This window comes from Pan troglodytes, chromosome 21 (assembly GCF_028858775.2).
Source record: "Pan troglodytes isolate AG18354 chromosome 21, NHGRI_mPanTro3-v2.0_pri, whole genome shotgun sequence".
Lineage (NCBI taxonomy): Eukaryota > Metazoa > Chordata > Mammalia > Primates > Hominidae > Pan > Pan troglodytes.
The window spans coordinates 54792987-54819739 of NC_072419.2; the positions used below are offsets into that span (position 1 = coordinate 54792987).

The following is a 26753-nucleotide window of genomic DNA, read 5'->3' on the forward strand; positions in this document are numbered from 1 at the left end:
GACCTTCTCTCTTCTGCCCCCACTGTGTCGTGACCGTCAGCCATTCCTCCCTAGTCCAGAAATGTCCACGAGGGTGAGAGAGCAGGGGGAGGACAGGACCCTCCAGGATGACCTGGCCTCAGAAAAAGAGCATCTAAAACACATCGGCGGCATCGCCTTGTGAAGCTTCAACTGCCAGCAAGTCCCATCTACCGACTCCGTCTTCTTTGCACAAACAGCATCTGCCTCCTTCCTGGCCTGTTGTTACCAGAATCTCAAGAGATGCCAGACCCCAGGAAATGTGGACAGAGGAGCTCTGATCTGTCTCATCTGTTTGACTATTTGATTAATATCCTCCTTTGCTCTGCCTTCCCCACCATTTCATCATCAGGCCCAGCCACAGGCTTGGCACGTTGCAGGCGCTAAACAAATACTTTCCTGAACGAATGATGAACACTTTGGTTTGGACGGGGGCTATTAACTTTTTGACCTTGGGGTGAGAACCATTTCACACACTTTCAATAATCAAGAAATACTTAATTGTAATTTATTCAAGGGTATTTTTTCTTTCTGAGATGTTGATTTAGTTCCTATTTTCGTTTCTTTGTCCGTGTGGGAAGTAAACAGCAAATTGCCTGCATGTAGAATGTATTCAGTGGAGCTGCCTTAATTAGCTAATTTACTCATGTCTCACTGGAGAGCAATCAGAAAGAGTCCTTGTAGGTGCTGTTTAAGTTTGCAAAAGTGTCCTTCCCTTCCACAGCCACAGGTGTCCTGGGCAGCTGGACCTGGGGAAGGGGCAATATATTCCCACCCACTCACCCTAATTTCCACACCCAGCCGCTGACTCCATTGTAACAGAGCACTGGGCAAAACATTCCTGTGCCTAAGATTCTTCCTCAGGAGCGTCTTCAAATTGTGGCAGAAGCCCCTGAGTTTATGCCCGTGGAGCTCTGAACCCTGTAAAGGGCTGGCCAGGGGTGGGGAGGCTGTGCACCACCCTCCACTCAGGGCTCAACCCAAGTCCCCCAGGGGTCCCCAGTACTCACTGTGAAGCAAGAAGTGGAGCACCCTGATGGGGAATGGCCCTGCCAGGGTCATGTCCCACAAACTGTGTAAGCAAAGGAGACAGCACCTGCTTTCCAAGGCCTGCCCAATGGGCCAAGGTTCAGCTTAGGTGAGAGGGCCCGGCTATCCCTACCCATGTTTCAGCTCAGGGGATAAAACCCTTCCTGCTACAAAGCTTCCTTTTACCAGCAGATAAACCCTGGCCAGGACTTCTAAAATCTTTACATTCAGGTAGCTTTTGGCCAATCTTTGGTGAATTTGTTTAATCATATTTCTTTACTGGAAGTCATTATCTGAGATGAGCAATTTTTTACTGGGGCAGGTTTGTGACTTCAATGAGCCTTGCCTTCCTTGTCTCTTAAAGGTCACCACTGGAAATAGATTGACAATGTAGCAGGAAGTACCTAGCACAGTGCCTGGCTCAGACATTCTATCAGCAGCTACCTGCCTCCAGTCTGTCCTCCTCTCTGTTTTCTGCATTATCTCTTTCTGTAGTATAAAAGAGACAACTTTTCTTCAAAGCTGTCTAGATTTTAGCCTTTGGAAGTTCAAAAACATTGGCCAGTTACCCATGTCATAGTGAGGCAGGAGAATAGGGAATTGGGGTAACCAAAGATTAAGACATAAAGAACAGCAGGTGCAGCCAATTTTAGGCAAGATTAGGCAGCACACAGTCCACACCCTCACTTCTGCAATAATGAGACAGAAGGTTCCACTTCAGCCTCTGATTGGTCATAGACCAATCCTTCATAGGGCATATCCAATCAGAGGCCTCTAAAAGAGCACCTAGAGGTGTTACCAAATTCTCTTAGCTTAATAAAAATCCCTAAAGAACATTGTAATTGGGGCTCTTGAGCAACTTGCTTGAGCCCACTCCCACTCTGTGAAGTGTACTTTCACGTCAGTAAATCTGCACTTTCTTTCTTTCGTTGCTTTGTTTTTCTGTTGCTTTGTCTGTGCATTTTGTTCAATTCTTTGCCAATAACCTGGACAACTCACAGTCAGGACTTTTCATCTGGTAACAATAGCATTAATTGCAGTAAAATGAGGAGCTTTCTCAGGGCAGGCTAAGCCCAGCTGCCCACAGTCCTGACCACAATACCTGTCCCTTCTGATTTTTTTTTTCATTTTTTCCCCAATTTCTTAGCTTTAAAAAATGTCAACTATTCAGAAATGTACAGAGTAGTACAGTGATCACATACCCTTCAAATAGCTTCATCAACTGATAACACCATGTGTGTGGGTCACCTATCTCCACGAGCATTATTTAAAGAAAATTGTGTGTGTGCATGTGACTGTGTGTGTGTGCATGCATGTGTGCACACAATTGTGCGTGTGTGTTTCCTTTTCTGGCAAAACTATTTGAAAGTATGGTGCAGGGGTCATGATATTTCACCCCTAAACACTTCAGTGTATATCTCCTAAAGAAAAAAATAATTTCTTACATAATCTCAATGCTATTTTCACACCCAAACATTTCATGTTGATGCAGTGATATAATCTAAAATACAGTCCAAAGTGAGAGCTTTTATTTTCAATGTAGCATCCAATCTAGGACCACACTGCATGGCTTGACATGATTCTTTCATTCCCTGCAATGTCAAACAGCGAGTCCATCATTTCATCTCTTGGGATGTTGACTTCTTTGAAGATTCCAGCCAGTTGTATTGTACCAGAAAGCCAAGAAGTGCTCAAAAGATGATGGAAATTGGTCAAAAGGAAACAGAAGCTATAGTCAGAGGACTTTCAATGGACAAATGTAGAAGTATTTGAGCATCAGAAATATATGGGAGCAAGAATGAACACACTGAATTTTTTAAAAAAGGATCTATGAGTTCATAGTGATACTAAAAAAAGCTGATTGGAGCCAGGAAGAATTCTTTACAGAATAACAGCAGCTGATATATATGAAGAATGACGGAATTTGAAAATGTTACAATTGACTCATTTGAGGACCATCTGTGGATGCCAAAACCATTGGGGGACAGATTTTGAAGAACAGGATATCCATAAGGTCCCAAAGCATCACCGCATATGTTGCTTGGCAATTACACAAGGGAAAAATGATCCTTTGCAATAGAGAAATCTGATGGCCAGCACTTTAACCAAGTGCTCAAGCTCAACACGAGCAGTGAACAGACATCTCAAGCCTCACTCCGGCTGTAATGAGCTGGGCAGAGCCTCCCTCTGTAGCAATCCTGGCTACGGCGTTCGGCCTGCACCTCCCCAGGGAAGAAGCAGACTTGGGCAGACTGTGGCCCTTCTGCAGGCCAGCGACACGGGCTCGTCTCACTTCACCTGGGTGGTTCACAGACACTGGTCCACAGACACTCCTTGCTTTGAGCTCTGCCCCCTGTCCAGACCTGTGCTGGAGTTAGAGATACAGAGATGGATGATTTGCCTTCAAGGATGGGAAGGATGCTCAGGAATCTGTGTCCGGGGTCTCTGGCACTTGGACAGCTTCCAAAACAACTGTGACTCCTCCACTGAAGGAAGAAACGAAAATACACGTATCTGTTGTTTCTTCTTCCTGATCAAACCAGGTGGAACCGTTTAGGAAAAAATCTGTTGTTAGAGGTGCACTCACGAACGATTTGTGGACTCTTGGTCGTCCTATCAAGTGAGACATCGGACAAAATAGGGACCATTATCATCACTCTGCCATCAGGATTCGTGACTGCAACATCAAAAGGCAGCTGTAGAAGCATTGGAAAAGCACCTGGTGTAAAGGGAGCTTTTATCAGTAGTCTGAGCCCCTCTCCGTTGCTGCTGCTGTTGGAAAAGCCAACTTGGCTGCAAACAGTAGCAACAGGCTTCAGAGTCAGCCCAGAAGCAGCAGGAGGTGGAGTCTGCATCAGCCAAATCAGGGGTGACTTTGCCTGGGATCTGGGTTCTTTAGAGATGCCAAATATTCACTTCAGAAGCCTGCAGAGGTGGACCCAGGAGGCGTCACTCACTCAGTGCATATTTAAGCAGGGCCGACTGTGCACCAGGAACGATTGTAGTCTCTGGCCACAGCAAAGAACAAAACAAAGACCCCTGGCTTCAGGGAGCTCACGACCCACAGAGGGACAGAGGACAAGCAGGTGACAGCCCAAGACAGTGCACAAAGCAGAAGCTGGTGGTGCCGCCTGGGTCCCGCAGGCCTCAGAGTCTTTGCCCTGCGATGGCTTCTTGCTGCCCCTGCTCTCCTGCGGGTCCTCCTCAGGCTGCAGGAGCCTGTGTGGCCTGGGAGTGGAGTCCTGGGAAGCTGCCCTGGGTGAACGGAAGCTGGTGGGGAGCAGACCTGGCTTCCCTGCCTCTCCAGTGCAGTCCTCTGATGCTGCTCCTAAGCGTCTCCATGAGGTCTCCAGTGCAGCTGAGCACCAGCAGCCCACCGTGGGCACCTGCTACTTATCCCACCAGAAAGGGCATTTTTTCCTTCCCATCTCCCTCCCCACCGTCTTGCCCGAGCTTCCTGGGGACTTCTCCAGGTGAACTGAGTCATGCCCACTCTCAGAGTCAGCTTCCAGAAGAATCCAACCGAAGGCCATGTGTGACACGCAAACTATGTCAGATGGTGGGAAGTGCACTGGAAAAAAAGCTGGGAAGGGAGGGGGTGGTGGTGGGGGGGCTGTGATTGCTCATGGACATCTGAGGAGCCCCCCAAGAAGGGGGCCTTGTAGCAGCTGCCCAGGCGGTGAGGGCTCAGCGGGTGGATGTCCCGGAAAGGAGCATCCCAGGGCGGCCAGGACTAAGGGTAAGATCCCGAGGTGGAGCGCTCCTGGCCTGTCCTAGGAAGACCAAGAGGCCATGTGACCAGAGCAAGGGGACACAGGAGAGAAGCAGGAAAGAGACCAGCAGGTGGAAGGCACCAGAGGCTCAGGGCCCTGTTGACCAGAGAAAGGCTGTGGCTGACAGAGTGAGGCTGCAGACCTGGGCTCGGTGCAGGGCATGGCTAATCTGAATCATTGAATAGAATAGACTGTGGTGGAGGCTAGGCAGGGAGACCAGGGAGGCCCATGGTGTGATCATCCTTCGAGAGCAGCCAGGCAGGAGCAGGCAGGTGGGCGGAGTTCAGGAATCAGTCCATGTGGACAGCAGAGGGATGGAGGTGCTGAGCGGTCAGAGGGTGGGTGCCAGGAGAGGAGCTGGCCATGTCGGCCTGAGCACCTGGGCAGGAATAGCCACCATCACGGAGGTGGGGGGGGGGGGAGGGGGTGAACTGAGGAGGTGGAGAGGAAAACCCATGACTATTTGAGTTGGAGAGAGCCCAACCACAGCTGAATGCATGAACCTGGACATCAGCTAAAGGTCTGGGCTGGACAGAGAAGTAAACATTTAAAAATAAAAAGTCAAATCAGGTCAAAATCCCCAAAATATGTCACATGATCCTTTTCAATCTTGGACCCCCCATCTGTGGAATACATAGACTTGTGACGCAAACTAGGAACCAGATGAGGACCTGTGCTGTTGGAGCTGGACTACATGGATCCCCCACCATAGCCCCACACCAACCCATTGCTCTTGCCCCTGGCTGGGGTCTCCAGAAGCAGAGACTGAGATGGAGTTTTCAGGTCAAAATACTTCTAAGGACCAACACTTGTGAAAGGTACTTGGTGGGGAAAGGCAGGCTGGGCAGGGGAGAAGTTGATCTTCAAGGCAGGCCTGACGTGGCCTCCACAAACTTGCAGAGGTTCTGAAACAAATATTGCTTGTAGGAGTCAACCCATGTTGGGCCCAAATTACCAGGCTTTTATTCCCTGACTTCCCCAGCCACCAGGAGTGAGCTGTCCTGGAAAGGTCATGACCATGGACAGGAGGGCTCTCTATAGCTTTATCCCTTATATATATATAAAAAAAAAATTGCAAGAAAATCTAAGATATTACAATTATAATCTAGGGAGGTTGATAAGACTTTACAAACCAAGATGGATAATCTTGATATTTAAAAAACCAAAAAAAAATTTGAAAATTTTGTACATAAAATGATTAAACAAGCTATATAAACCTGTATTTGTAAGTGAATACTAGACAAGGAGCTAATCTCTGTAATATACAAATTCTTACAAATTGACAAGAAAAGGAGGTGATAGCTATAAAGAGGTAATTCACAGAAAAGCATCTCTCTGCTCTTGAACTGCTAGAAATGCAAACTGTAAAAATAAAAGTACCCAAACCTTATCCTAAAATGCACAGATGTTTACTGCAAGTGTTGTTTATAGCTTCCCAGAACTGGAAACAAAACACATTCCCATTATGAGAAAAATGGCTGAGCATTTTGCATGTATAGCCACCCAATGGAATTTCCACAGCTATTGTAAAGAACAACTTTAATTTAGAGCCATATAAGATGTCTTGAAGGTATATCAACAAGGAGTTAAGTGATAAAATCAAGATGTAGAAAAATGTTAGTTATGGGTCTGTCAATCCTGGTGGTCTCTTTAAGGAGCTAACTTTTATCTTTGTTAATCTTACCTATTGCCTTTCATGTACTATTTCGTTTACTTCTGCTCTTCCCTTTACCTACATATTTCATAGATACGTATTGACATATTAATTGTACATATCTACGTATTAATTCTACATACTTCTGGTTTACTTTTCTAGTGTCTTGAAGTAGAATCTTATGTCACTGATTTTTTACCTTTCTTTTTTGTTATATTACATTACCTTTAAAGATATAATTCTTTCCCTCTGCACCGCTTTAGCTGTGGCCCCCAAATTTTGATGATGTATCTTATCATTTGGCAAAATTCCCTCTTAAATTCATTTGGACAAAACACTGGAATGATTTAGAACAAAATATGAAGCAAACCATAGTTCAATTGGTGCACAAATTTAGCCAAAAGATCCTCCCTCCATAGCGAAGGTGAGAGGATCACTTGAGCCCGGGAGTTCGAGACCAGCCTGGGCAACATGGTGAGACCCTGTCTTTACAAAAGAAAAACAGAAGTTATTGAGGTTTGTAACTTGATATTGTGGCATTAGTTGAAAAAGCCATTTTACTTCAAAACTGGTTAAAGAGGTTAAAAAAATATTCTATCTGTCAGGAGTGAAAAGGAAAGCTAATTGAGAATCCCAGTTGAGATCTTGGAATTTTGTTTGTGTGCTTTACTTGGAATTGTCCACCTTACGTGCTTACAATGACTGGGTGTCCCCCATTATCTGTACAGCTTTCCCTTAGTAATAGAACCCCTGTTAATTAGCAGTTTAGCTGGTGCATGGCAGCCCAGAAGAAGGACGGCCGTTTCCAGCCTTTCTTGCAGCGATGTGTGGTCAGGTGAGTAAGTGCTGCCCAGTGGAATGTGAGTGCAAGAGTGGCGCCCCTGCCAAGTTGTGCCCAAGGAGGAAACGGTGTGCCCAGCTCTTTTCTCACTTCTCACTGGCTGAAATGCAGACAGGGGTGGGGCATCTGGACCAAGTGAAGGAAGCCAATGGCCTAGGGATAGCAGAGCAAAAAGACAGAGGGAAACGGGGTCCCTCAAAACTTCACAAACTGGAACTGGCACACCAGCTCAGCTGTTGACATGAGTGAGAAATGCACTTCCAGCTTGTATAAGCCACTGTCTCTACCACAGTAGCCAAAGCTAAATCCCAATGGATCCAGAGCCCAGAGACACCAAGTGATGACCTACGGATATTCTGATCTGGTCTGTGGAGACTGGGTTTCTCTGGGTATTTTCTACACAATCAAACTCAATTGAGGATAAATATGCAGGTTTTACAGCCGTTAAACATAAACTGGGCCAGAAATAGAAGGAGCTGATTTTGTGGGTGGAAAAAATGAGTCCTAAACAGATGGAATGAATTACTCACCAAAATTAGAAGCATGTTTCCTACAATTTGCATATTAATGGTCTATCCCAAACACAAAGTGAAGGACCACAGGCCACATCTGGCTAGAGGATGTGATCAGCCCACAGCACTCGGGTCTGTACAGTTTGTTTTCAACATTTAAAAATGAGGCCAGGTGCAGTGGCTCATGCCATAATCTCAATACTTTGGGAGGCCAAGGCAGGAGGAACACTTGAGCCCAGGAGTTTGAGACCAGCCTGGGCAACATGGTGAGATCCTGTCTCTACAAAAAAAAAAAAAATTAAAAATGATCTGGGAATCGTGGCGTGTTTCTGTAGTCCCAGCTGCTACTCGGGATGCTGAGGTGGGAGGATCGCTTGAGCCTGGAAGGTCAAGGCTGCAGTGAGCGGTGATCACATCACTGTACTCCAGCCTGGGTGAGAGTGAGACCTTGTCTCAAAAAAAAAAAAAAAAAATTTTATATTAAAATATAGATTTCCATCTTCCTCTGAAAAATCAAAGACACAGCAAACTGGATGCCCTTTTTACTGGGTGACTCATGGCCTGAGGATGTCACAGCCACCTCATTGCACCGGCCAGTGAGCCTAGACTTGCCACAGTGCTCACCACCTGCTGTCCCTCAACAGAGAAGGCGAGAGTCATCACTACTTATTACCTCTCATGCTGCTGGCCTTTATTTCCATTCATGAAAACAAATCTTTCTACCCACCTCTCTATTATAAAAATAAATAGATGGAGAGCTATGTGTTTCAAGAAATGTAGGAGTATATATTTCTTTGTGAAAATGAATTCCCCGGGTATTTACTATGCAAACAAATACATTTGTGTTGGAAAAAATACACTCAACAGGCCTCCCTCATACACATGTCCCACCTGGCCTCTCGAGGCATTTGAGTTAGGACCCTGCTGCCCACAGTTTGTAGGTGTAGTCTCCGTCCTCCTAACCACAGCTCCCAACAGCCAGAGCAGAATTCCTGCAGCCCCTTCCTTCTTGGGGAACAGTCCTGCTCACATTTTCCAGATGACATCATCCGCGCGGGAGCCAAGTCTCTATTTGGAGGTGTTTTCATTGATTGTTTTTTCCTTCTTAGACCCAGGAAGTAACCCAAGCAATGTGTGCTTTTCCAACACGTCAACACAAACAGCCGCTTTGCAAACTGAAGAGGCACACGCTACCGTAATCACACGGCTGCTATTGAAATACTCAAGTAATAGACAAAACCCTTCATTTGGGAGGAAAATTAATTGTACACAAACAAGAGCACATTTCATCTCGAATTAAAGTCTTTGACATTCCTTTGGCAGAGAATCCTTCAGCTGTTTCTTTTCTTTTTGGCGTTAAGTCTCTCCTTTTCCATGAGAGATTTTCTTGGCAAACAGGGTCAGGCTTTGAGGTCCCAGGAGGGTTTTGCTGTCACTTCCCTTTATTGGTCATTCTGTGGCCTTTGTTGATGCTTCACTTGCTCCAGCCCATCTCCAGCCATGACTCTGAGACAGTCTCACCCCAGCCCTGTCCCTTCCTACAAGGTACCCTCCCTGAGCCTTTAAAGAATAAAAACTGTCCCAAGTTCATGATACGCTGCCCTCCCAATGCCTGCGGCGGTCCGAAGTAAGCGAATGATTAAACATGAATACCAGAGCGGAAGATGCAGCGTGGGGAAAGAGCTCACTTTAGCTGCAACTCTGAGATTTGTTGCTGAGTGCCACAAATAATGAAATCAAGAATCTTCCCCAAACTAAAAAAAGGAATCCACCACAGCAAGTTTGAAAAGGGCAGGGAGGAAAAGTCCTGCCTCCTCGTTGGAGCAATTTGTGGCCTGGTTGCTCTGTGATCTCGCTGCCCAGTTAATCCACCCAGGCACCCTGGGAACTGTGCAGAGGGGACATCCTTGCCCCCAAAGGTCCTTTCTGAGGAGAGAAATGGGTCACCGACACCCTGTCCCGCCATCTGCAGGGTTCAAGTTGTCCTGACCCTGAAATTTGCTAACTCACTTAAGACTTACCCCCTCAGCCCAGAGGAGGAAAGGAAGCCAGCCAGTCCCTGGCTCCTCAGTCGTGGTCACACTTAGTTGTTACTGACATAAAACAACTCCAGTTTCAGCAGTTTGCTGGGAACATCTCGGTAGCACTCGCCCTGGAATCCTGGAATCTGGGATGAGAGTGCATTTCAAGGCTGCCAGAAATCTAGGACACGCTTTCAGAACCTTCTGTCATGCTAATGCCCCAACTGTTAGCACATGCATGAGTCTCTGCATCAGCAGCAGCAGATGACCTCACCCCACTCCATGCCCAGAGGAGCCTGGGAAAGGCAGGTTTTAGCTTTCCCACCTCTGCAACCCAGGGAGCCTGTGGGATGGAGGTGCCCACCCACCGTGCTCAGCACACACGTATACCTTGGGCTGGAGTCTGTTTTCCTCAGCACAGGCCCAACTCACTCATGCCCCTTCCTGGCCCTACAGCCACTAGAGCATGTACTGTACTCAGCACCAACATCTTCAAACCAGGATCTTTCTTAGATTCCAAGGAGGCGCTGTGAAATCTTCCATGTGGCCAGGGGAAAGATGGGTGGGCTGGATTCCTTTCCCCCCAACTTCCATTCCAAGCCCAAAAGCTCCCCTTTTCTTGGTTTTGCAAATTAGAGCTCAATGTGAGATTCTCCTTAACAGTGAGAGTTTGGGGGTAGATGTTTGAACATAACCCATCTACCTCATCCTCCAACAGAAAAGCTGCTAAGTTATATTACACAGTTTCCCAAACTGTGGAAAGGTCCCCACAAAGATGATCAGGGCTCTTTATAGATGACCATTGTCCCATTGTCTGTTTTAATTGTATAAAACAATTTGGCGAGTATTAGAAAACAAAAAAGTAGCTCGTCAAATACATGATTTCACTGACACTATTGCCTAAGATAAATTGGTAAGTAAACTGATTTTTTTTAAAAATGTTTTCATAATATTGGAGGCAGCATATGCAAATGACAAAAGTCACGAAGGTAGCTCGGGAATGTCTGGGGTTGAGAGCTCCATTGTAGTAGGAAAATCTGAGGCTGGGAGCCTGTGGACTGGGATAGGCACCTTCCCTCTGTACCTGCTGGCTGTGTGACAGTGGACATGCTGCATGACCTTGGACTCCAGCTCCTCGTGTGTAACATCATGAGGCTGCCATGGCTATGTGGGTTCCTCTCCCTCAAAGGCAAAGATCAGTCGGGTCATGGATACCAGGGTGGGGCCTACGTAAGAACTGCCTCCCAGTTCCTGCTACTGAGACCTCCTGGTAAGACTCTGGACTTGTCCTCTTTAATCCTGGTCCCTAGCTCCTCCTGTGTCTGAGAACTCCACACAGAGGCAGCCACTACATTCCTGTTTGGATTGAATTATACAGCTGCCTCTTGCAGCCAAAGGGCCCTAATGGATATAAATGGATCTAGATGGTCCCATCATCCTGGATCGTGTCCCAGATCATGTCCCTCTGGCCTTGTCGGCTGCACCTTTACATGTCCTGGTCTTCCTCTCTCCTCCTGGGACCCCCTTCCTCACTCTCCCACCTTCTCTGCCCAGCCTGGCTCACATGTCAGCTCCTCCTGGGAGACCTCCCTGACCTTTCTTCTATGGGCTGCATGGCACCTGCTACCCTGGGCAGGCTCACCTGCGGCCCTGCCTCCTCCTGAACTGACCCACCGCAGCAGGGTCTGGGTGGGTCACCTCACCCAGCTGGGGTGGGGACTGGGGGACAAGTCTCCTCCCTCTCTAGACGAGGTGCCAGACACCCTGCTTGGGCTCATTTGGCTCCATAGGCCCCATCTTTCTGTCTGAACTTCTATTTCTCCTGACAACAATGTCTTTGGGTTTGTAGCAAACAGCTTGATCACCTCCCAGCACATACACAACCACGGGAAGACTCCACTGGTATATGTGGGCTATTGCAGCACGCATTTCATGGGTTGCAGGGTGAACATCATGAGTATGGGTCTCGCTCAAGCTTTGTTTTCCACTGTGAGAACATTCTAGAGAAGGCCTGGAAGCTTGTGGCATCCGCCAACATACTCTTAATTGTAAATTCATCACAGCTCGTAAGTCCCATGATTGGAGCATCTCCATAGGAATGGTGCGAAGTGACCTTGGATTTGCTCTTGACTCCTTTCTCCCTCACATAATTTCCAACTGATGAGAAGATCCTGCCAGCTCTACTTTCGAAATCAGTTCTGACTCCCACCACTTCTCCCCACCTCCACCGTCCCACCCTGGACCACCAGGCCGCTCTCATCTCTTGCCTGGAATATTCCAGAGCCTCCTCACTGCCCCCGCCTCCTTCTCACCCTCTATGGGGCCATTTCTTCCATGACAGCCACAGGGCTCCTGTTAAACCCATTGGATCACATCCTTCCTCTGCTCAAAATCGTCATTTTGAGCAGCTCTGCATGCTTGAGTCAAATCAACACTCCTCACCATGGCACGAGGTCTTGCACATGGTCCAGAATCTTCCTAACTCTTGGACCTCATCCCCGGCCTCGCTTCCCTCTGCCCACTCCACCCAGGCCCACAGGCTCCTCAGTGACTTTCCTGCACTCCATGCTCAGCCCACTCAGGTCCTGCCCTCTTTGGAACACTCTCCCCTAGACGTCCCCATGGCCCACGTCTTAGCTCAGCTGAGACTTTGCAGAGTGGCCTCTCCTGGCTTCCCCTGCAACTGTCTACTAGGGTGAGAGTTACCCCAGTTTACCCAGGACTTTCCCAGTTTCAGCAGCGAAGCTCGCATTCCAGGAAAGCCCTCAGTCCTGTGCAAACCAGAATAGAACTACTGGTCACCGCCTGGTCGATTCGCTAAGCTGTGTGCTGCTTACTTCTGTTTGCAGGTCCACGTCCAGCCCCCTCAACCCTGCCTTGTGCCCCTGAGGGCTGACCCCAAGGGACTGCCTCAGCTAGGCTCCCTGGCCTCTGGCCTCACCGGGAATTTGGCTAATGGGAGACAGCAGGGAGTAGTTACGGCAAGATGTCAATTTCCCGTGCTCCCACACTGCTGGACGGCAGCTCCTGCAGTGGCCACATCACCCGATACCCACAGCTGCGCTTGGGTGTCCTTTTTCTAAGGTTTCAGCTCAACCCCTTTTTAAGAATGCTGCCCCATCCTCCCACCCTTCAGGCCTCAGGCAGCCAGGGCTTGCTCCTGGGTGCAGCACCACCCCCATGGGTTCTTGTAACCCTGTCCCACCTGTCAGCCATCTCTTCCTTAAACTGTCTTCACAGTTTCAAAAGAAGACATACAAAAGGCCAGTAAGCATATGAAACAATGCCCAACGTCACTAATCATCAGAGAAATGCAAATTTAAACCACAGCAAGACACCACGTTACACCAGTCAGAATGGCTACTAAAAAATCAGGAAATAACAGATGTTGGTGAGGATGTGGAGAACACGGAACACTTCTCCACTGTTGGTGGGAATGTAAATTACTGCAGCCTCCATGAAAAACAGTATGGAGATGTATTCAATCCAGCTATCCCACTGCTAGATGTCTACCCACAGGAAAAGAAATCACTGTGTCAAGGATGCTTGTACTTGTATGCTTACCTCAGCAATATTCACAATAGCAATGATATGAAATTGACCCAAGCATCCATCGACAGATGATTGGATAAAGAAAATGTGGCATATATACTTTCTGCCATAGTATTCCTAAATGTGAAAAATATACATATATATATATTCACAGAATAGAATATAGGGTAGGAATACTATATTCTATGAATAGGAATAGCATTCAATAGAATAGGAATACTATTCTGCCATAAAAAAGAATGAAATTGGCCAGGCGCGGTGGCTGACACCTGTAATCCCAGCACTTTGGGAGGCCGAGGTGGGCAGATCACAAGGTCAGGAGTTTGAGACCAGCCTGGCCAACATGGTGAAACCCCATCTCTACTAAAGATACAAAAAATTAGCCAGGCATGGTGGCACACACCTGTAATCCCAGTTACTCAGGAGGCTGAGGCAGAAGAATCGCTTGAACCTGGGAGGCAGAGGTTGCAGTGAGCTGAGATAGCACCATTGCACTCCAGCTTGGGTGAAAGGGCGAGACTCCATCTCAAAAAAAAAAAAAAAAAGAATGAAATTATGTCTTTTGCAGCAACATGGATGGAACCAGAGACCATTTACCTTAAGTTAAATAACTCAGAAAGTCAAAACTGCATGTTGTCACTTATAAGTGGGACCTAAATTATGTGTGCATGTGGATATAGAGTGTGGAATAATAGACATTGGAGACTCCAAAGGGTGGGAGGGCTACAGCAGGGTGAGGGATGAGAAATTCCTTAATGGGTACAATGTACATTAGTGGAGCAATGACACTAAAAGCCCAAGCTTCAGCACTATGTGGCATATCCACATAACAAAACCGTACTCCTGCCCCTTCGATTTATACAAATAAACTCTTCAACCACACCTTGGTGATTGAGCCATTTGTGTCCTGCCATTTGTTCTCTGACAGGTACACCTGGCTATTTGTTTCCTTTCATAGTCATTATTATGACCTGAAGTACTGGCGAATGTCATCAAATCTAAGATGCCAGCAACTACAAGATGCACCATTATTTTACACACTGCTGAGAAGGGAAAAACACTGACAAACTGCAACACAATGACACTATTAAGATGCACTCCAATTTTAAATATTAAAATGTGACAACAAATGGTGTACTTCCAAATCAACAAAATATATTATGAATTGTGCTTTTTGTCTACCTCCTCCCCAGGAGTGTAAGCTCCCTGAGGGCAGGGAGGTTGTCTGATTTCTTCCCTGTTGCATCCCAATGTTTGGCTCATGGTAGGGGCTCGAGAGATACTTTTTGGATGAAAGAATAACATCCAGCCCTCCATGAGCACTCCTGTTCCTCAGGGTGTAACCCTGGCACACAGCATGCTGAGCCATGGTAGAGCACTTACCACCTTCCTATGACGATTTGGAAATGTCCTGTCATCCTCTTTCACCACCGAACCTTCCAGGACCGACTCCATCTTCTCTCCCAGCCTGAGCCAGAGGCTCGAATGAAGGTGGGGACTTCCAAGCTTCACTCTCAAGGTCTCCGAGAGCTTTGCCCTTCCCTAGCCCCAACGCTGTTGCTGGTTAACTTTCCTGCAGTCTCAGATACCTGGGAGCCAAAGTCTTATGGAAACAAAATGGAAATGTACATAAGAAGGAGCCCTTGGGGATTTGCAGAGGCAACATTCCCAAGACTTAATCACATGGAATTGTTCATATAGAGCTTCTTCCAGCTTGATGTGAAGGGATTTAAACCCCTTCCTTCAATTTTATTTACCAGCCTGCTGTGGGGATGTGTGTAATTCTTATCTCTGTCACAGTTAATCGAGCGCCCATACTAAGGAGATAATGTCCCTTCCCTCCGCACCTGACTTAGGGAATTAAACAGCTGTATATCTGTTGCTCCAACTGCATGGAAGTCCACAGTCCTCCCCAAACCTCACCTCGAGCTTTTCAAGTAATGGATTTCGATAAGGGCATAATAATCACCATCTTCTTTCAGTTTAAAAATGCAGTGCTGGGTAAAATAATGTTTCTAGTAAGAGCAGAAAACATGGGAATATCGTGGATAAAGTGCAGACAGAAATTGGCGATAAGGGAGGTGGGGAGATGGGAAGCTCTGGGTGAAGATGAAGATGGGGACAGGGTGGGGATGAGGTCCTGGAGTGCGGGTAATAAGGAAACCTAAAGCTGCCAACATAATTAAGACTGCCCGAGCCAGGAGACACACGGGGCATTTTTTAAGGATGTAAGGTGTGAGAGGTCATTAAACTAAGTTACCAGAGCTTCCAAGAGACAAGGAGAGTAATTGAATGAGAGAGGCCCTGACATTGTAGAAAGTCCAAATTAATTCTTTTCTTGGCTGCTCATGCAGGAGGATGAAAAAGCAGTTACCAGAAATAAAAGATAACCAAAATATTTTTGAACATACACAAAATGAGTGTGTGAGGGGGGAGTATAACTATATACCTACGGAGAGAAGAGAAAGAAGTAGAGAAATGAGGGGGGCAGGGAAAGAAACCCTAATAAAGGGAATTGAAAAAATCATTCATTTTTTGATGTTACAGTGGGAGTTTCTGTGACACAAATATACTTGAAAAGCTGCCTTTGACCTGCCTTTTGAGCCATAGTTGATACTTACCTCATGCAGGGCAGGTAAGCCCCACAGTGGGGCTTAGTTCAGGAGGGTTCTTGGCTTTGTGCAAGAAAGAATTCAAGGGCAAACCGGAGGCAGAAGAAAACAGCCTTATTAGAGAGCCAGTATTACTGCTCTGTGATCGCTCCTGCAGAGCAGGGCTACCGCATAGGCAGAGAGGAGCAGCTCAGAGCAGTTTTGCAGTCATATTTATACCCACTTTTGTTTTAGTTTTTGTTTGAGACAGAGTCTCGCTCTGTTGCCCAGGCTGCAGTTCAGTAGGCCATCTCAGCTCACTGCAACCTCTGCCTCCTGGGTTCAAGTGATTCTCCTGCCTCAGCCACCTGAGTAGCTGGGATTACAGGTGTGCACCACCACACTCAGCTAATTTTTATATTTTTAGTAGAGATGGGGTTTTGCCATGTTGGCCAGGCTAGTCTTGGAGTCCTGGCCTCAAGTGATCCACCTCCCTCGGCCTCCCAAAGGGCTGTGATTACAGGTGTGAGCCACCATGCCCGGCCTTATACCTACTTTTAAAAACATTCAGATTAAAGACTGTTTCATGCAGAAATTTCTAGGGAAAGGAGATTAACTTTTGGGTATTTACGTCATTGCCATGGAAAGGGGTAGTAACTCCCGGGTGTTGCCATGGCAATGGTAAACTGACATGGCACACTGGTGGGCATGTCTGATGAAAAGCTGCTTCCACCCAAGCTCTGTTTTAGCAAGCACGGATTTTGGTCCAGTGTCTGAGCCCCACCTCTGGAGTTGAGTCCCGCCTCCTACCTCACACTTCCAGGTCCCAGGCTTTGCAGGAACCACAGCAGCCCCTTAGAGCTGTCAGGGAGCCAGGACCAAGGCCGCATTGCCCATCCTTTGTCCTGTGAATCCTACGTCCTCACTGCCTGCACAGATGTCCCCAAATCTCCACTCCAGGGTGAGCACAATACATTCCAACACCACTGCCTGTTCTCTTCTCCTACTCAGAGCTTCACGAATCCCAGAGTGTGAAATCTTTGCACAAACCAAACATGGCACTCGGTAATATTACATCCTATACAGTCTCTCTTGGTTCTTCCAATTACCTCAAAGAAAACATCTTGATTTGGTGCTGATGTGCCTCTCCCACCTCTCCAAGCCCAGCTTTTCATCCTTTCCAACAAAGAAAGAGAAGCCCCCAGGCTTACTGCAGAATGTGGCACCTCTGCTTAAGTTTATTGTTTTTATTTTTACAGTTAACCTTCCTTCCCAGCAAGAGATGCTGGTTTCACATTTACTCTGGATGATTTAAGTGTTTCTTTCCAATGAAAGTTTTTTAGTGAAAAAAAAAAAAAAATGGGTTTATTTAAAGAAAGCTATCAGAGATCAGCAAACTACAGCCCTGAGGCCAACTGCCTGTTTTTGTAAATCAAGTTTTCCTGGAACACTGCAGTGCTGATCTGTGTATAAATCGTCTCTGGCTATGGCTGCCTGGCATTATGACAGCAAAGCAGGGCACTTGCAACAGAGGCCATGTGTCCCACAAAGCCCAAAATATTCACTCTCTGGCACTTGCCAGAAAATGTTTGGCCACCCCAGGAGCAAAGGATCATCCTAGGGAAAGTGGAGACAGTGGCAGGTGAATGATTTAAATTGAGTAAATAGGGAACCCTGGTTAGGAGCTTGGACCCCAGGGTGAGACAGCACAAGGTGAACCCCAACTCCCCTATAGACCATTGAGTCCCTTCTTGTGGAGGATCCTAGGCTCCCTCATCTGTAAAATGGGAAAACAGGCCCCACATGAGGCTCCTGTGCAGACTGGTGAGATACTGCGTGCAAGGCATAGGTCTGTGCCTGCCACAAGGTAGACAGCCAGTAAGTGGCCACCTTGAGTATTACCAGGGCAGGAGGTGAGAAAATCCATTTATCACCAGCTGAGATGAGAGTTGCCCAGAGAAGAACCATTCAGACTTGAGTAGGGATGTGAAGTTGAGGTCAAAGGCAGGAGGTAGAAAGGGATGGGGTTGCTAAGCAACACATCCAGATGCTGGAGGTGGCAGAAGTGGCCAAGGGACCAGGGCACAGATAAAATTACCCACCTGTGTTGCTCCAACGTCACCAGTAAAATCTGTCCATCACAGCTGCCAGGAACATGGAATTTGAGAAGACTAATAACAAGGAAAGGCCAGGAGTGGTGGCTCATGCCTGTAGAGCTTCAAGAGGCCAAGGTGGGATGATTGCTTGAGGCCAGGAGTTCAAGAGCAGTGCCAACAAAAAGATTGAAACTCTGTAAAATATTTGAAGAGATTTATTCTGAGCCAAATATGAGTGACCATATTAGGGGCTCATGACACAGCCCCAGGAGATCCTAGAACATGTGCCCAAGGTGTTGGGCTACGGCTTGGTTTTATATGTTTAAGGGAGACATAAGACATCAATCAATACAGGTAAGATATATATTGGTTTGGTTAGGAAAGGTGGGACAACTCGAAGGGGGCGAGGGGTGGGGCTTCCAGGTCATAGGTGGATTCAAAGATTTTCTGATTGGCAATTGGTTGAAAGTGCTAACTTATTACCTAAAGTCCTGGAATCAATAGAACGGAGTGTCTGGGTTAAGATAAGGGGTTATGGAGACCAAGGTTTTATCATACAGATGAAGCCTCCAGGAGCAGCCTTCAGAGCTCTAATCAGGCCTAAAAAGGTCTCTTTTTTAGACTCTTAGTTAATTCTCTCCCAGGTCAGGAACTAGGCCTGGAAAGGGACAGAGATTCTCTACAGAATGTAGATTTTTCCCACAAGAGACAGCTTTGCAGGGCCATTTCAAAATAGGTCCAATAAATATATTTTAGGGTAAAATACTTGGATTTCTTTCAGAGCCTGCTGTCATTTTGTGATGTGTCACAATGCTACAAAGAGTCATTTGTCAGCCTTTAGGTCTGTGCCTTAATGTTAATGCTGGTCAGCTGTGCCTCAATTCCAACAAGAGGAAGGCATAACCCATTCCCATCGTGCCCTGCACTCTCGTTCCAGGTTTACTTTGGAATGCCCTTTGCTGAGAGGAGGGATCCATTCACTTGGTTGAGGGCCTCAGAATTTTATTTTTTGGTTTACGCCAGTCTGGGCAACATAGTGAGAATCTGTCTCTACAAAAAAATTTTTTTAAAAATTAGCAGGGCATGGTGGCACACACCTGTAGTCTCAGCTACTTAGGAGGCTGAAGCGAGAGGATCGCTTGAGCCCAGGAGTTCGAGGCTGCAGCGAGCTATGATTGCACCACTGCACTCCAGCCTGGGTGACAGCAAGACCCTGACTCTAAGGAAACAAAAACAAAAAAATACAAGGAGGAGCCCACGCCATGCTTGGATGTGTCAACCTTAAATAATGAGATTCAGAAATTATGACTAACTATAGTGTTTGAGCTCGAAGCTTGAGGATGACCACCCGGAAGCATAGATCCAATTTGCCCTGAACATGCACGATAATTAGCCAGAGTTACAAGTGGGTTTTTAAGGAAAAAAGAAGAGGCACTTTCTAAGTAGTTCACCAAGAATTTGCATTAAAATAACGTAGACCATTGACTGGCTACACATTGCTCTTTGTATAACAAACTCCAGGAACATCAAGATAATTGGGAAGGCAACTAGTCATGACTAAAACGCCTTTAAACTCTTGCTCCTGGGCATGGGGCCAGAGGGGTGACTGAAGTTTCATACTCATGTCTCCCTGGACCTGATACCTTCTGTGTACCTAACATAGCTCAGATTTCTCTGGGCTATTTTTTTTCCCAAAACAAATGGACTCCTGCAGAAACAAGACGGGCAGCTACAAGAAACAATGTGGAGAGTAAGAGCTCAGCAGAGGCCAGAAATGAGAGCTGGGAGGAGCAGGAAAAAATGTCAGCTTCATGCCACGGAAATCTTGAGGATAGTTATGGACATTTGGACAGTCTACATTTGGGATTCAAACACCCGGGTTATGATGAGATTCTGTGGTCCTTTCAAGCCGGAATTGTTGGTGACCTGAACAAATTTACTGTGAAAATAACAGGAACAGGTAAGCCAGTCAGGACCCTCAGGCCATAGATACACAGACAGGGGATGTGTCTTGCATTCCATGAACACAGGGGTTCTGACCTCAGCTGTTCATCTCTCCATGAATCTGCTTTTTCTTTGAGCTTGTGTTGAGATTACGCCCGTATTTGTCAGTGTTACCATCATTTCACCTGGATATGCCACAAAAGCCAAAGATTATTATTTGGAACTTGGGTTTGGGGTAAATATTTACCTTGTTACCAAATTCCTCCCTTTGGTCCCCACTTCTTCCTGAGTCATGCCTGAGGCAGTCCCTTTCTGGAACCCTCCAGTTATCTGCACCAATAAATCCTTTTTTTCCCTCAGACTGTGGGGTTGGGTTTTCCATCGTTCAGCAAATGAACAATTCCCAATTTATAGACACCAGAGAAGGTAGGTACAATTACCCTCCCAATGTTACTGAACCAAAGCTGGGTCTGCTCACCTGGTGCAGCAAAGCCAAGCACTGACACTGAGGTTTGTAGCAAGAGAAACAAGGCTTTAAGGTAGGGTACCAGCAAGGAGAATCAGGCAGCTGATGCTTGAGATGCAAACTTCCTAGGGGCTTATAAGGAAGGGTTTTTAAAGGCAGGGGTAAGTTTCAGGAAAGGAGAAGTTGCAGGCAAAATCATAAACCAATACATGGATGTTACACATTGGTCTGCCTTTAAAAAGGCAGGATATTTTGGATTGGGGGCTTGAAGGTCACAGGTGGATTCAGAGATTCTTTGATTTGCAATGGAGAAAACAAGGTTTGTCTAAAATACTTAGGGTCAGCTGAAAGGAATGTTAAGGTTTGGCCTATAGGTGTGACTCTCTACAGGCCCCTCAGGAAGAGATTTAGAACAAAAATGGGGGTCAGGTTCAGTCCCAGTTCCCCTTTATCTGAGGTCTGCATGAAAACAGTCAGCATTTTCCATCTGGTGGGGTCCTAGCTCCTGAAAAACAACTCACTCAAGGACATGGGTCAAGATGTTCTCTTTTACTTTCTATAGGGAACTGGGATGGTTGTCAACTTGATTGGATTAAAGGATACAAAGTATTGTTTCTGGGTGTGTCTGTGAGGGTGTTGCCAAAGGAGATTAACATTTGAGTCAGTGGACTAGGAAAGGCAGACCCACCCTCAATCTGGCTGGGTACCATCTAATCAGCTGCCAGTGCAGCTAGAATGTAAGCAGGCAGAAGAACACGGACCGACTAGGCTTGCTGAGTCTTCCAGCCTTCATCTTTCCGCTGGATGCTTCCTGCACTCAAACATCAGACTCCAAGTTCTTCAGCTTTTGCACTCTTGGACTTACACCAAGAGTTTGCCAACGGCTCTAGGGCCTTCAGCCACAGACCGAAGTCTGCAATGTCGGCTTCCCTGCTTTTGAGGTTTTGGGACTTGGACTGGCTTCCTTGCTCCTCAGCTTGCAGATGATCTATTGTGGGACTTCACCTTGTGATCGTGTGAGTCAATACTCACTAATAAATTCCCTTTCGTATATACATCGAACCTATTAGTTCTTTCCCTCTAGGGAACCCTAATACAGGAACCTAACATCTTGTGACTCTGGCTTACTTGGGTGGCTTTTAAGTTATTATTACCTTCTTGCTTAGCAGGTGATATGGTTTGGATCTCTGTCCCTGTCCAAATCTCATGTGGAATTGTAATTCCCGATGTTGGAGGTGAGGCCTGGAGGGAGGCGACTGGATCATGGGAGCGGTTTCTCATGGATGGGTTAACAGCATCCTCTTGGTGCTGCTCGTGATAGAGCTCATGAAATCCAGTTGTTTAAAAATGTGTAGCACCCACTCCCCCTTCTCTTTCTCCTGCTCAACCATGTGAAGTGCGGGCTCCCCCTTTGCCTTCCGCCATGATTGTGAGCCCCCTAAGGCCTCCCCAGAAGCAGATGCTGCCATGCTTCCTGTACAGTCTGTGGAAGCATGAGCCAGCTAAACCTCTTGTCTTTATAAATTGCCCAGTCTCAGGTATTTCTCTACAGCAGTGCAAGAATGGACTAATATAGCAGGTTATTCATTTACTTCCCTAATTGCTGGCTGCAGAACTAGTTAGGTGCTTGGAATCTTCCTTGAAGGGACTCAAATTTTTTCCTTTATCTTTATGTGGGTGGGTGTTGCGGGGGGTGGGGGGGAGCCTGGCAGACCTCTAAAAGGGGTCCCTGCTCCATCTCACCCGTTATACAAAGACACTGAGGGTACTTCCACCTTACACCCTGCCACGCCTGGATTGCCCACCTCTGTTCTCTCCCAGCCAAAGCAAAGAGAAAAAGAGATAATGCTCACGCCCCATTGGCCATGTTTTTGTCACAAGGAGGCCTGGAAAACGTAGTCTTTATTCCAGGAAGCCAGGCTCCCTGCTACCAGGAGGAATGCTGAGGTCATCCAGCAGTCTCTGCCATAGCTGGGTAACCCCCACCCTGTCCCTGTCCCCCATGGGGCAACTTTGAGTGCAGGACAGAGGACCCACAAGCCTCACACCAACCTGGCAGGACATCTTCATCACATAGCCTGGCCAGGTCATCCCCAGAGGAGGACAGCACTGGGGTCTGGGCAGAACCAAGGCTCTGGACAGGCCAGAGGGGAAAGGCGTAAGCAATGAAGGGAGCAATATCCAAAGGCCCCACACCTTTCCTGGGTGCTGCTGGCTTCTTCCCACACCAGACATCTGAGACAGAGGCTGCGGTGAGAGGATCTCATGGTCAGTCACTCTTGCATTGGATGGGAAACTCCCACCTTTGAATGAAATGCTAATTATAGCCTCCATGTACAGTCTGTTACCTGCTAAAAATATGCTGTCTTATTCTAGTCTCTGCAGGTGCAGCCGAGTTGGGGGAAATAATGCTGTTTTTAGCATGAGTACAAGGAGACAACCGAATCCTAGACTCTTGGGGACAGCATCTGTCTGTCTGGAACTTGTTTCCAGGAGTGTGACCGATGTGAAGGGCCAGGCAGAGGAAGTGCTGCAACCCCAGGGGCACAACAGAGTGGAGCTAACTGTGGGAGGAAGCGTCTTCCAGGCTCAGGCTCGCAGTGGAGGCAGCCTCAGCTTCCAGGGCTGACAAGACAGTCGTCATCACGGCAGGAGGGAGACTGTTAAAACAGGCACTGAGGGAGTGCAATGGGGCCCCCCAATCCATCCAAGAAAGCCCAAAAACAGGGATGTTGGAATGAGATGGGGAGGAGAAGGTCCCGAAGACAGTAGAGGAGGCAGGTATGGGGAAGGATTGAGAGATGTCATTTGTTCATTCATTTATTCTACAAATATTTATTGAGTCCTACTATGCACCAGGCACTCTGCTAAGTTCTGGGTTAAAGTGACAGATAAGGTTGCTGCCCTCGTTTATTAAAATATATTTCAACATATATGGAGTCAGGAACTGACCTAGGCACTAGAGACACACAGTAAAGAAAAACCCCTCCCTCTTGGAGCTTGAATTCTAATTAGGGAGGGAGAGTCTGATGTTCCTTTCCCAAGAACAAATTGTATATGTCCGTTTTCGCTCTGCTGATAAAGACATACCCTAGACTGGGTAATTTAAACAAGAAAAAGGGTTTCATGGACTTCCAGTTCCACGTGGCTGGGGAGGCCTCACGATCATGGCAGAGGGCAAGGAGGAGCAAGTCACATCTTACATGGATGGCAGCAGGCAAAGAGAGAGAGCGTGTGCAGGGAAACTTCCATTTTTAAAACCGTCAAAGCTCATGAAACCCATTCACTATCACAGGAAGAGTGCAGGAAAGACCTGCCCCATAATTCAGTCACCTCCCACCAGGTTCCTCCCACAACACATGGGAATTGTGGGAGTTACAATTCAAGATAAGACTTGGGTGGGGACATAGCCAAACCATATCACAAACCAACAAGGATAGGATGACAAGAGCTGGGGACTTCCATGGGACCCTCCCATCCTTGTCCCTGGGTCTCCAGTTCAGCCTTCCAGGTCCAGGAGGTGTTGGCTTTCCCACCTGGCCACATCTGCTGCTCAGTTTCTCTCTTGTGCTCTTCGAAGGTTCAAACCAGCATCCTCAGCCCTGATATTCCCCCTCACTCTGGGGACATGACCACAGGGTCCAAGCAAGCCAGACGGCAGGGGAAGCCTCACCTCACTTCCACCTTCCGAATCTAGATAAGAGGATCCAGTTGGCAGAGCCAAATTCACATACAGACCCAAGTTGCGTGAGATTTTGGGAAATGCCATTTTTAACATCCAGGCTCTACTCAGGAAGCAAAGAAAGGAGGGCAGTGGAGCAGGTGGCCAGGCCAGGTGGGACTACCCCTGCTACTCACCACCCAGGCTCGCCCCTCCATCCACTCCTGAACTTCCAAACACAACATTTCCTCTGCCTACTCCCGTGATCCTGTGCAAAGGACAACACCCGCTTCCCAGGGAGGCCAGAGTCCACCAGTGCTAAGAAATGGGCCAAGAGTGGGAGGAACAGCCGTCTTCCTGCCCCAGGAAACTCGACATTGACTGCAGCTTGAGAGGGGTCCATGGTGCCAGAGGCCCCTGCATCCCCTCAGACTGGCTCCTCCTACCCCTGCAGAGATGCCCCAGACCAGAGAAACTGGACCCTGCCCCTATGTGCAATGACCCCTGGGGCATCACCTGTGAATGAGCCCACAGGAGGAAGGTCACAGCCAGCACTCAGGCTTTAGAAGGGTCCGACCTAGAATCGATGACACCCTAAATGGAGGATCAGAAGAGGGCTCCCCCAGTTATAAATTCCTCAAAGCTTCAAAGAGGGCCGTTTCCCTGCAAGCTGAGTATTGAGGCTGCTGCTGGGTTCTATATGGTCAGAGGGGGGTACGCTGCTGTGGAGACAGACATGCTGTATAGACATCACACCCACAACCTGCAAAAGTTCACACAGCAGGATGCTGCACAAAGTCACCAAATGCAAAGTTCGCCTGGCATGAATATTCAATTGCCTGCTCCTGGAAATGGTGTTTCTATCTTTATCACTCACGGGCAGAATTGCTGTGGAGTTTCTCATATCACATTGACCTCTGGTAGGCCAGTCAGGTGATAGCCTCAGAAGGCTGCTCCAGCCCAGCTGGGACGGATCCGTCTCCACAGCACGGGATGTTTGCTTGAATTCGACTAATACCTACCCTCAGGAAGGACCATCTTTGCTGTCAGCTCTGGTTTTATGATCTCCTGTGAAAGGGAAGACATGTCTCCATCCAGGGTCAAGGCTCCAAGCCCTTCATTCTCACCCGCAGGTGGATCCCAGCATAACAGGAAGTTGAACATCATTCCCCACTGGAGTTGGAGACCCAGACACCCCCTGCAGCTCCACAGGTGCGGGGAAATCAGGTGCCTCTGCCTTTTCCTGGTGGGGTCAGGGACTGGAGTCTGGAATAAGAGAGTGGGAGGTCACCGAGGGGAAGATGGCATCTGGGGAGAGGAAACACCTGGGAGAAGCTATTTGCATTTTGTCATTTCAGAAGCCAGATGTTGGAATGCAAAGAAATTCTACTCACAGTAACACAGTGAGAACATTTTCACAAACAGTTTTCCACGGATGTCAACAGGTTAGAACCCTGAGCTTTCTAGAGCACAGCCTCTGGAGGCAGATTCTCTGGGTTCAAATCCCAGTCCACTGTTTACTAGCTGTGTGACCTTGGGCAGGTTACTTAACCTCTCTGTGCCTGAGTGTCCTCATCTGTAAACTGAGGATAATGATAGTTCCTGTTACATAGGATTATTGGACAAGTTAAGGCAAACTATATCAGCGAAGTGCTCAGTGCACCATCTGCCTATGGGAGGCGAGGGTTTAAAATGTTAGGCATCATCACCCTCATTTGGTTGCACTGAATTTCATGTTGATTATTGGCTTTATATTATTACTGATGTTTTATATTGATTATTGGCTTTATATTGATTACTTCTGATTATTACTGATTGGTTTTATATTGAGTATTATATGGCATCTGATAACATTCTCATGACCTTCATTCTTCATTCCTGGCCCTACAGCATCATGTGTTTTTCATGCTGGGATCAATTCCATTCCCTTCATCTGACCTTTCCCTGCAGAAACAGCCAGGGAAAGGAGCTCTGAGGTTATCCCCCATCTTTACCACAATCAGCAGCCACGGATGTCCCTGAGAGCCCAGAGCAGGTGCTGGCCCATCGTCCCTCAGAAGGTGGCACTCTACACTCTACAGAACATGTGCTTCCCATTCCACCTTCCAGCATCTGCTAACCCTGGATGGCTGCCCAGCCTTGCCCTGGCCTCCCTTCCTGCTCATGAGCATCCCCTTCCCCACACAGCAGTTAGAGGAATCCTTCTCATGCTGAATCAGCTCCAGGCACCTCTCTGACCACAACCCTCCAGTGCCCCCATCACAGGACAGACTGATCAGGTCCTGCCTCCTCTCAGTTCCCATCTCTGCCCAGGCTCCCCTCACACTTGCCCTCGGTCACTCCAGCCTCACTGCAGTGTCCTACTCTCCACCTCAGCTTGTCCCACCTTAGGTCCTTCTATCAAGAGTGACCGTCCCTGAATATGCCCACCCTCAACTGGCTCCTCCTCGTTACGAAGATCAAGCGGCACCACCTCAAAAGCCCTCCCGACACCCCAGTCCAACATCAGCCACCCCCTCCCATCTGTTAGGTCACTCTCCCCTCCTGGAATGTAAGTCCCAAGAGGACAGGGATGCTGGCAGTGCTGGCCACTGC

The 26753-nt window shown here is 47.5% G+C and overlaps 1 protein-coding gene across 6 annotated transcripts in view; it reads right to left on the bottom strand.

Annotated features, from left to right (window-relative positions):
- Positions 1-26753, bottom strand: part of LOC129138251 (uncharacterized) — a 79822-nt gene that overhangs the window by 35176 nt on the left and 17893 nt on the right. For 3 of the 6 annotated variants that reach the window (XR_010154274.1, XR_010154275.1, XM_063803088.1), the window contains exons 2-5: positions 25181-25424; positions 20128-20216; positions 18094-18281; positions 14784-15003 (exon numbers count right to left, since the gene is read on the bottom strand). The gene's annotated coding sequence lies outside the window, so the exon portion shown is untranslated. Of the gene's footprint in view, positions 1-14489; positions 15004-18093; positions 18282-20127; positions 20217-20509; positions 20630-25180; positions 25425-26753 lie in introns of those variants that run through there. The other 3 variants (XR_010154271.1, XR_010154273.1, XR_010154272.1) reach the window with 2 other exon arrangements.